Below are 10,078 nucleotides of genomic sequence, written 5' to 3' on the forward strand. Positions count from 1 at the left end.
GTCACTTTGATTGATATTTTGTTATCTAATGATAACATTGATGTATTTTAAGTGTGGCTTAAATACTCACATACTTTTTGAATTTAAACTCCCCACAGGGGCAGTTTTTACTTTTATGAGAGCATATTTTTGTACAACCATTTAAAAATAAGCTTTGTAAAATACAACAATTTAATAAATAAATAAAAAGAAATTCTCAAGATTGAGAATGTGTTATTACCTCTTACCCTAAGAATTCAATTAACATCATGTAAAGTGGTTAATGGAAAGGAGGAGGAGAGAACCGGCTTTTCAATATAAATAATAGTTTTAATATAAAACTTAAACAGACACAAACACACATACATGACGGACATGTCCATAAACTATCTCTCTCTCCCGCACAACCCTCCGCAGACGGCCTTTATCCCTCTCGGAGGCTTGATGAGCCTTATAAGGGACCGGGTGTGTATAATCACGACCCGGCCCCGCCCTCTGCCCTGCCACACATCAATTAATATTTTATGCTATAATACAGTTTGTATAAAAGGACTATAATAGAATATTAAGAATTATAGCAGGTGTTACAAATAAAAAACATAAGAGTTCATTACGAGAGCATTTTTTGGACCCACATTTATTTGTGGTATTTTTGACAAAAGAACCCCTTAACACTTAAATGCACACCTTAGGTCTTTAGTGACCCAGGACCTCATTCCAAACCCTGTACCTCATCCAGTGTTTGGAGTTTTTCCTCCACCTCTTAAGTATTCCTCAATGTTTCTCTTCTAAATAGTGTAACAAAAAATAAAATACAAATATTTTTATTACCAAAAGTGTTTAGGGTCATTTAAAGCTACATGTAACTTTTGGCCCTCTAGCAGTTAAAAAATAAAACTGCATGTGTCTTGTAGAAGAACATTGTTATGGTAATGACATAAGTCGTGCTTCGGCTCTGCTCCTCTGCACGGATGAATGTAGTTCAAGGCACAGGTGTACACTGAATACAGGACATCTTATCAGAGTGAATGGACAAATAAATAATGAAAGGAAAAGATGGATATCTGAAAACAAGTCATCTGAACAGATAAGTGACTTTTTGACTTATTCGAAACATTGAAGTTTTGAAATAAATTAAGTTACATAAGTTAGGCAACATTTGTTAACATTAGACAAAATGATTGCTAGTCTGATAAGGTCAAATGTTGTAAAGTTTTTATAACTGCAGGATATTCTTTCTAAATAGACCATGGTAGTAACTAATTTATAGATTGTCATTGTTACCAACCAGTGGTCAACATCATTTCAAGACTCACATGTTCTTGGTAAGCCTAGGGCTAAAGGATGTATTTATATTTATTATAATTATTGCCGTTATAAAGAAAAATTCACACGTGTGCTAGCAAGTGAAATGTTCTACACCAATTACAGTATAATTATTGTATTTCACTACACACACAAACGTGTTTGTTTATAACATAACTATAAACAAGTGTGCGCAGTTGGTGCTGAACTGTCTGAGTATGTTCAGGCAGAAGACGTCAGACCCACTCAAATCCTTTCAGAGGCTCCTGGGTCACATGGCATCCTCTGCGGCTGTAATGCCGCTCGGGTTGATACATATGAGATCACTTCAGCACCAGATGGTCTGCCATCATCCGTTCAGCTCTTGGTCTGACCTAGCATTCCTATGGGCAGGAGTTCCCCTAGGCCAGGTCTCCAGGCATGCCGTGTTTACGACAAACACCTCCAAGCATGGCTGGGGCGCCATGTGCAACAGGCACGCAGCCACCGGTCCTTGGACTGGCCTGCGACTGCATTGGCACATCAACTGTCTCGAGTTGCTGGCGGTACTGCTTGCCCTGCGGAGGCTTTTGCTGTTGATCCGGAGCAAGATCCGGAGCTCCAGACGGACAGAACAGTGACAATTGGATTCATCAACTGGCAAGGTGGACTACACTTTTGTTGAATGTCACAACTCGCCCGCCGTCTCCTCCTCTGGAATCACCAGTGACTCAGTTAGTTGTGGGCCACTCATTTCCCGGGCCACCTCAACAGCAAAGTGGACATTCTGTTGTGGCAGGTCACGCTCAGGGGAGAGTGGAGACTCCACCCTCAGGTGGTCCAGCTGATTTGGAGTCAATTCGTTCAAGTGCAGGTGGACCTGTTTGCTTCCTAGAATCCTCCCACTGCCCGCTCTGGTATTCTCTGACCGAGGATCGGGAAGACCATGTGAAGTATTCCCACTCTAAAGCCCCACCCCCCCCGGGCAGGGTGTGGTCTCCGCGGTGTCATCCTCTTTGGAGGGACACCCCCAACGTGGACCTTATATGGCCCCCAGCTGAACTGTATCGTTCCTTCTGGGCAAAAGCCGGTCCTAATTCTTTGGGGAGTCGACTTGTTCCCAAGGTGCAGGGGACCATTTGACATCTACGAGTGAGTTGGGGAGGTTACGTGACGGCCTGGTAAGCTGGCTACGATCACAATGAGCTCTGCCCGTCTCACACCTCCAGTCCACGTAACACAGTTCAGTAGTTGTGGCGTTTTCCATAGGGACCCCTTGTTTCACTACATCGACACAACATTGAGTGAGTAACAGAAGGGGAACATCTCAGTTACTGTCGTAACCTCCGTTCCCTGATTGAGGTAACCAGACGTTGTGTCCCTCCTGCCACAACACCGAACTACCCGCTGAATCAGTCGGGACCTTGTGTCGGCTCCTCTGTGCGAAACCTGAATGAGTGTATGCATTCCAGCTCATTATATACCTGTATGTCTGGGGGAGTGGCATGCAGATTCCACTCGCCAATTTCAGCGAAATCTGGGGCTCCCAGGAGTGACCACTCACTTCATCGACACAACATTCCCCATCACGGAATGGAGGTTACGACAGTAACGACGTTTCAGTGATTGAGTTGTTTTACATTTGAAATTGCTATTTGTTGAAGAAATAACATGGAAGGTGTTACACATGAATGGTATGATTGGGTGTACTACTGAAATTATGTTGTGCGTCTAACTCAGTCAGTGCCTGAGAAAATATGTAGTAAATATGTAACTTCACATAGAATATGTGTAGCATCGGTGTAGCTTCTGCGTAGCTTATGTGTTAAGTATCATTGTGAGTTTGAAAGCCAGTTGCATCTCATGAAATTTTAGTGTGGAAGTAATGAATACTGTTCTGTGATTTGTTGCATATCTCTTAATATGAAAAAAAACATCAAAATATATTCTGTTCAAATATTTTCTAATTGTCTTCAAACTGCTTTGAAAATGTTACACCTCTGAACATTTTGCAGATCTGTTTGTGATAGATATATAGGTGCTGGGTTGCTAAAGACCCAAGTTACTGCATATAATAATGTTTGGTTCAACACCATGCATTTAAGGGTTCATTTCTGACCATGCGGTATGTCGGGCCCTGCATTAAGAAAAAATGCTCCCTCCCATCTTAACCCCTTCTGACATTTGCCTTAAGAGGCTAGGCTGGTTAGCACCTATGCTTACAGACCGGGAACGTACATCGTTTTTTTAAAAAATCAACAAATCCTTGATGGTGCAACCTCCTACTCCAATAGCTTGTGAACTTGACACGATCTTGGCTCAAATAACAGGAGTTTGGCTTTAAAAGCGCAAAAGCAGAACGGACAACTCACAGTTAGCACGACTCTAACACACATTAACTTCCATCGAGAAATATTAGACAGACTGCACATCACATCACTAACCATGGGCTCTTCCCATGGCATGGGACTATATTTGATGCTTTTACTCCTTCTGTGCGAGGCATCGGAATGTAATACAACTTTTTTATACTTACACTCATGAAAAGGATTTTGGATGCTTGTTCAATGTACTTAATTAAAATGAACTAAAGCAAAACAATTCTAGAACATTTTGACACAACTTGATTAATACTATAAATCATCGCTTCCAGTCAGCAGCAGAACGCGCATGTGACATTATCGCGTTGGCATGTTCACGCAAGAACAGATGCATGTGTGACACTCGGAAGAACAGCACTGTTTACAACATAGTAGGAGGAATGCTGTACAGAAGCTTTGTTGTTTTTTTTTGGTTTAGATCTGTATTTGTATCAATGTGATTACTCACAATGGTGTGTTTGTGTGCTTATCCTGGATGTCTCAACTGAGAGAAAAATGTGAGATCACGTTCATTACATGCCAACACAAATACATCACACGAGGAACTTTACCTTCTCATGAATGTTCATACTGCTGCAGACCAGAAGCAATGATTTATAGTTAAAATGTAATTTGTGTCACTGACAGTAGAAGTGCAATTGCCTGTAATTATTTTAGTGCATTACAACTGATTATGCACCTATTATGCAAAAATGTATAAATACACACATAAATACAAAACATTCAAGAGGTGAAGCCCATGATGTGGCTACTATGAGTTCAATGGAAGTATTATGAGCAATATGAGTATTATTTTATATTATCATTTTCTGCCTCAGGCAATGCAAGCAAACTTTGGTAAGGTTAAAATAGTAGACCAGCAATAAAACTGCAAACTAAAACACAAATGAGGTTATTACATCACCTGATCGTGATAATTTTACTCCCCCCAGGAGTATTAATAGAAGATGATTAAGTGGGGCACGATGTCTATTGGGGAGGTGGAGAGATGTTGGAAACAGCTGAGATCAAAGAGAGGTAAACAGCTGCTTATATACTCTGGCTGAATTGAAAGATCAGATGGACTTGCTCCACCCGAACTTACGTTTAGGAACTTCACTTTAAGTTAATATTATATAAATGCCTATCATGAACATGTTTAATGAATATTGTTGCATTTTACGGTTTCCAAATGAACTGAGGCTGTTGGTTTGCCAAAATCTGACTCCCTGCCAGATTCTTACTTCCTGCTACCTGATTGGTTCTTATCCATAAACCCACCCCTAACCCTAACCATAGTAGGGAGTCATTGGTCCCTATACCTAAAGCCTACCCCTACACCTACCCCTGAACTTAAGGATACAAGTCGAACGCAGCTATGCTCTACAGTTTGCGAGGCAGCCGCCTCACTTCAATGCCATTCTCTCCTCCAGTCTTTCACTCTTTCACCCTTTCCAAAGAGGCAATAGAATCTGTGCCGATATGCGGCATACAGAAAGGCTTCCAAAGCCATTACTTTCTGGTAGGCAACATGGATGGCAGGCTGTGGCCCATTTTGTACTTGCGATGCTTGAATCGGACTCAAGTGAAATCACTATGCAAGAATGTCACTCAGAGACCGATCTTGTCTCATGTCTGTGCTTTGGATTGGTTTGTCGAAGACGCATACATGTGCAGATAGCCCCTTGTCATTCTTGTGTTTTGCCATAGAGGGAACAGCATACCAGTCTAAATTCCTGCCCTTCGGCGTGTGTCAATGCAGTGCTCGCTTCGTGGAGGATGAGAGGCATCATTTTTCAGAACTCAATGACTGGTTGCTATTAGTGCAGTCGGAGGAGCTATCTGGTGTGCACAGGGATCTGTTGCTTGCTCATTTGTAGTGTTTGGGCCTCAGTGTCATTTGGGTGAAGAGTGTATTAGAGTGGTGCCTAGACGGCAGGTCTCATTATTAGGCATAAACTCGACTGGGTGACCATGATTTTTGTGGGGAGCAAGACAGCTGAGACCCTCTCGTCCCACTGTGATCCTGGTCTGGGACTTAGTGCTTGTGTTAAATGTGCTTACGGGTCCCCCGTTTGAGATGCTGGAGTAGGGCAAGCTTGCAGGCACTCTCCTTGAGGACCACGCTATTAATCACTCTGGCTTCAGTGAAGTGTCTGCGAGATCTTCAGGCCCTGTCGGTCCATGATTTCTGCCTTTAATTTGGGCCTCGCTTGAAGGCTGTGCTTAAACCTAGGTGTGATTATGTGCCTAAAGGGTTAACCACTCCCTTTTGGCCTCAGGTTGTATCCTTGAGTGCTTTTTGACATCTTCACTTTGAGTTGGACGAGGCAAAGAAATTTAATATATTCTACCCAGTCAGGGTGCTGCTCATGTATATTGAGTATACAAGTCAGATTAGTCAGACGGAGCAGCACTTTGTTTGCTCTGGAGGCTTCTCGAAAGGTTTGGCAATCTCCAAGCATAGTCTCATTGGGTGATTGACGCCATTGTGCTTGCTTACAATGTCCCATAGGGGCCCATTCTACCACGGCTTCCTCCTGGGCTTTGGTAAATGGTCTGTCCTTGCAGGACATCTGCCTGTCAGCAGAATGGGCTTCCCCTAACATCTTTGCCAGGTTTTATAAATTGGATGTTTATCTCTCACTACCCATGTTTTAGCTGTGAAGGAGAGTTGGAGAGCAGGTTACATGCTTACCATTAAGGAGGGAATGAGACACTGTGTATGCTTGCCGCACTACTGATTTATCACTATAAAGAGACAGAAAGATGTGCTCTCCTCCTTTCAGTCAAAAATCCTGATTAAATGGTGTTTTGCTCCCATTAATATGCTCACGATGATGCACACATAAGGGAAGGAGCATCAAGCACCATCTGCCAGTAGATTGTAAAGGTCTTCAGAGATTGTAACTTCTACTACTGATTTCTCACTGTAAAGAAGACAGAAACCCCTGTAAATAGGTTTCAGATTCTTCATACAATGAAAATGCCTACAGTCCACACAAGGTCAAAGGCTTTAAATATAAACCCAATACTTGCAAAGGGTGGGATTCTCCTGGATTACAGTGCCCGATTTTCTTGGGCAATTTCAAAATTGAATGAAAAATGAATGCATGTTTGTTTATTGTTCAAACATTTGGAATGTCACAAAGTTGTGTACAGAAACATTGAGTGAATCAAGAGTTTGGTTGGATAGACCGTGATGTTTTTTCTAGTTTTATATGTGCTAATCTATTTCTATTATTTCAGCAGCTCAATAAGATGTTTAGAAAACAATGCTGATGTTTATTTTTACATTTTTAAAGTCATGATCTCACACCTATGTTCTCATAAACATTGTCTTTTTCTTCATGTAGTTTACAGATCCGTTTCTTGTCTTAACCCTTAAAACTTGTATAATAATTGTATCCACAAGTACACTATATTTAGGAATGTTGTAGCCAAGGTTTTGTTTTACTCTATACTCTATATTTTGTGAATTTGATATGGTTTTATTATAATTTTTATTTCATCCCATTATAGTTTATACCACATGAATAATATATTTAAATATCTATTCAATACACAAATTCCATTCATCAAACAGAATAACTGCTTAAGTAGTATTCTTTTTCTTCTCTCAATCTATAATTATATCAAATTTAAGGTGTGTGAAATAGCTCAAGGACGGGACGGAAACAAACGTCAACTTAAGGGGTAAGTTTTTAATTCTTAAGTTTTTTATAATACAACAGAGACAGTCTTCCTTGGTTCTCCCCATGCTCCGTCGCTCCTGCCCTTTTATGCCGCTCTCCTCACGTTACTGAAATTAGACACAGGTGTTAGTTATCATTTAGCTCAGGTGTGAGCCCTTACCGCTTTCTCTCCGGACGGGCGCTTGACCACGCCCCGCTGCCACATACCCCCACCGCCCGACTCAGGCCGGGCGTCATCCGCCTGCCTACCACTCCCCCATTCCTGGAGAGGAAGTCAGCGGCAGCCATCTGCACCCCGGTCTGTGGACCACCTTGAACTTAAAAGGCTGGAGGGCCAGATACCAACGGGTGATCCGGGCGTTAGTGTCTTTCATGCGGTGGAGCCACTGCAGTGGGGCATGATCCGAGCAGAGGGTGAAGGCCCGCCCCAGCAGATAGTATCGGAGGGTGAGAACCGCCCACTTGATGGCCAGACACTCCTTCTCCACGGTGCTGTACTTAGTCTCCCTCAAGGAGAGCTTCCGGCTAATGTACAGCACCGGGCTCCTCTCCCTCCACTACCTGCAGAGTACGGCCCCCAGCCCTCTGTCTGAAGCGTCCGCCTGCAAAACAAAAGGGGAGAAGTCAGGTGCATGCAAAAGCGGCCCCCACAAAGTGCAGCTTTAATGTCTGTAAACGCCTGTTGGCACTGCTCCGACCACTGGACCGGATCCGAGCTCCCTTTTAGTAAGGTCAGTCAGCGGGCTGGTGACATCCGAATAATTAGGAACAAACCGTCTATAATAGCCAGCCAGCCCCAGGAACTGCCTCACCCCCTTTTTGGTCTTGGGTCTAGGGCAAGTCGCAATCGCCGCTGGTCTTGTCAATTTGGGGTCGCACCTGGCCATGACCCAAGTGGAACCCCAGATACCGTACCTCCACATGCCCAATCACAAGCACTTTTTCGGGTTTGCCGTGAGCCTCGCCCGTCTCAGCGATCTCAGGACGGCCCTCAGATGTTGCAAGTGCCGCTGCCAATCATTGCTATAAATGATGATATCATCTAGATACGCAGCGGCGTAAGCAGTATGCGGTCTGAGGATCCTATCCATGAGGCGCTGAAACGTGGCTGGTGCCCGAACAAACCGAAAGGAAGCGCCACGAATTGGTGTAATCCGAACGGTGTGGTGAAGGCCGTTTTTCACGGGATATTGGTGTCAAGGGGATCTGCCAATAACCCTTCGTTAGATCCAAGGTCGAATAAAACCGAGCAGAACCTAACCGATCGAGCAGTTCATCAACACGGGGCATTGGGTACGCATCAAATTTAGACACCGCGATTGACTTTTCTATAATCCACACAGAAACGGACAGACCCGTCGCTCTTGGGAACAAGGACGACCGGACTGGACCAATCGCTGTGAGATTCTTCTATTACTCCCATGTCCAGCATCGCGTCCAATTCTTCCCGAACTATTTTTTTTTTATGTTCGGGCAAGCGATAAGGGCGGCAACGTATCACTACGCCCGGTTCGGTCTCGATGTGGTGTTGTATGAGGTCTGTACGGCCCGGTAGAGGAGAGAACACGTCCGCAAACTCCTTTTGCAGTTCGAAACCTCTGCGAGTTGGCGTGGTGAGAGGTGGTCTCCACACAGAACCGGGTGTTAGGATCGCAGGCTTTGTTTACCTCCGGTCCGAGCTCCGCCCTCTCGGAACTACCGTTGCCAACGTCACAGAGGCCGCCTCTTCCCTCCACAATTTCAGGAGGTTGAGGTGATATATTTGACGCGCCCCTCTATCGGTACGTTTAACTTCATAATCGAGGTCCCCTACTCGTCGTGTGACCTCAAAGGGTCCTTGCCACTTGGCGAGTAATTTTGAGCTCGATGTTGGGAGTAATACAAGTACTTTATCTCCCGGTGCAAATTCCCGTAGCTGAGCACCCCTGTCATACAGCCGGCGTTGGCGTTCTTGAGCCTGGAGCAAATTCTCCTGTGTTAATTGCCCCAGTGTGTGGAGTTTTGCTCTAAGATCAAGAACGTATTGAATTTCATTTTTGGCATTGGAAGGCCCCTCCTCCCAAGTTTCGCGGATGACGTCGAGGACCCGCGTGGGCGTCGTCCGTATAGCAGCTCAAATGGGGAAAATCCCGTGGAGGCTTGCGGAACCTCTCGTACCGCTGAATAACAGGGGTCCAGCCATTTATCCCAATTCCTAGCGTCTTCGTGCACGAATTTACTGAATCATATTTTTTAATGTTTTATTAAATCGTTCCACCAGCCCATCCGTCTGCGGATGGTACACGCTAGTGCTGAATCGACTTAATGCCCAACAATTCGTAAAGTTCGCGAAGTGTTCGTGACATAAACGTAGTGCCTTGATCGGTGAGGATTTCTTTCGAACCCCCACCCGGAGATTATCTTGAAGAGTGCCCCGCAACACTGCGTGCTGAGATGTTGCTCAGAGGCACTGCTTCCGGATACCGCGTTGCGTAATCCACCAGGACTAACACAAAGCGATGTCCGCGTGACGTCCATTCTAATGGCCCGACGAGGTCCATTCCAATTCTCTCGAAGGAACCTCGATCAATGGAAGGGGGCGCAAAGGCGCTTTTGGGGTGGCCGGTGGGTTTACCAGCTGACATTCGCGGCACGCCGCGACACCACCTGCGAACGTCGCCGCCAATGCCCGGCCAATAGAAACGGGCTATTAGACGGAAAAGTGTTTTCCGTTCCCCTAGGTGACCGGCCATAGGATTATAGTGAGCCGCCTGGAAAACC

The sequence above is a fragment of the Xyrauchen texanus genome, chromosome 15 (assembly GCF_025860055.1).
Source record: "Xyrauchen texanus isolate HMW12.3.18 chromosome 15, RBS_HiC_50CHRs, whole genome shotgun sequence".
NCBI classification, from domain to species: Eukaryota; Metazoa; Chordata; class Actinopteri; order Cypriniformes; family Catostomidae; genus Xyrauchen; species Xyrauchen texanus.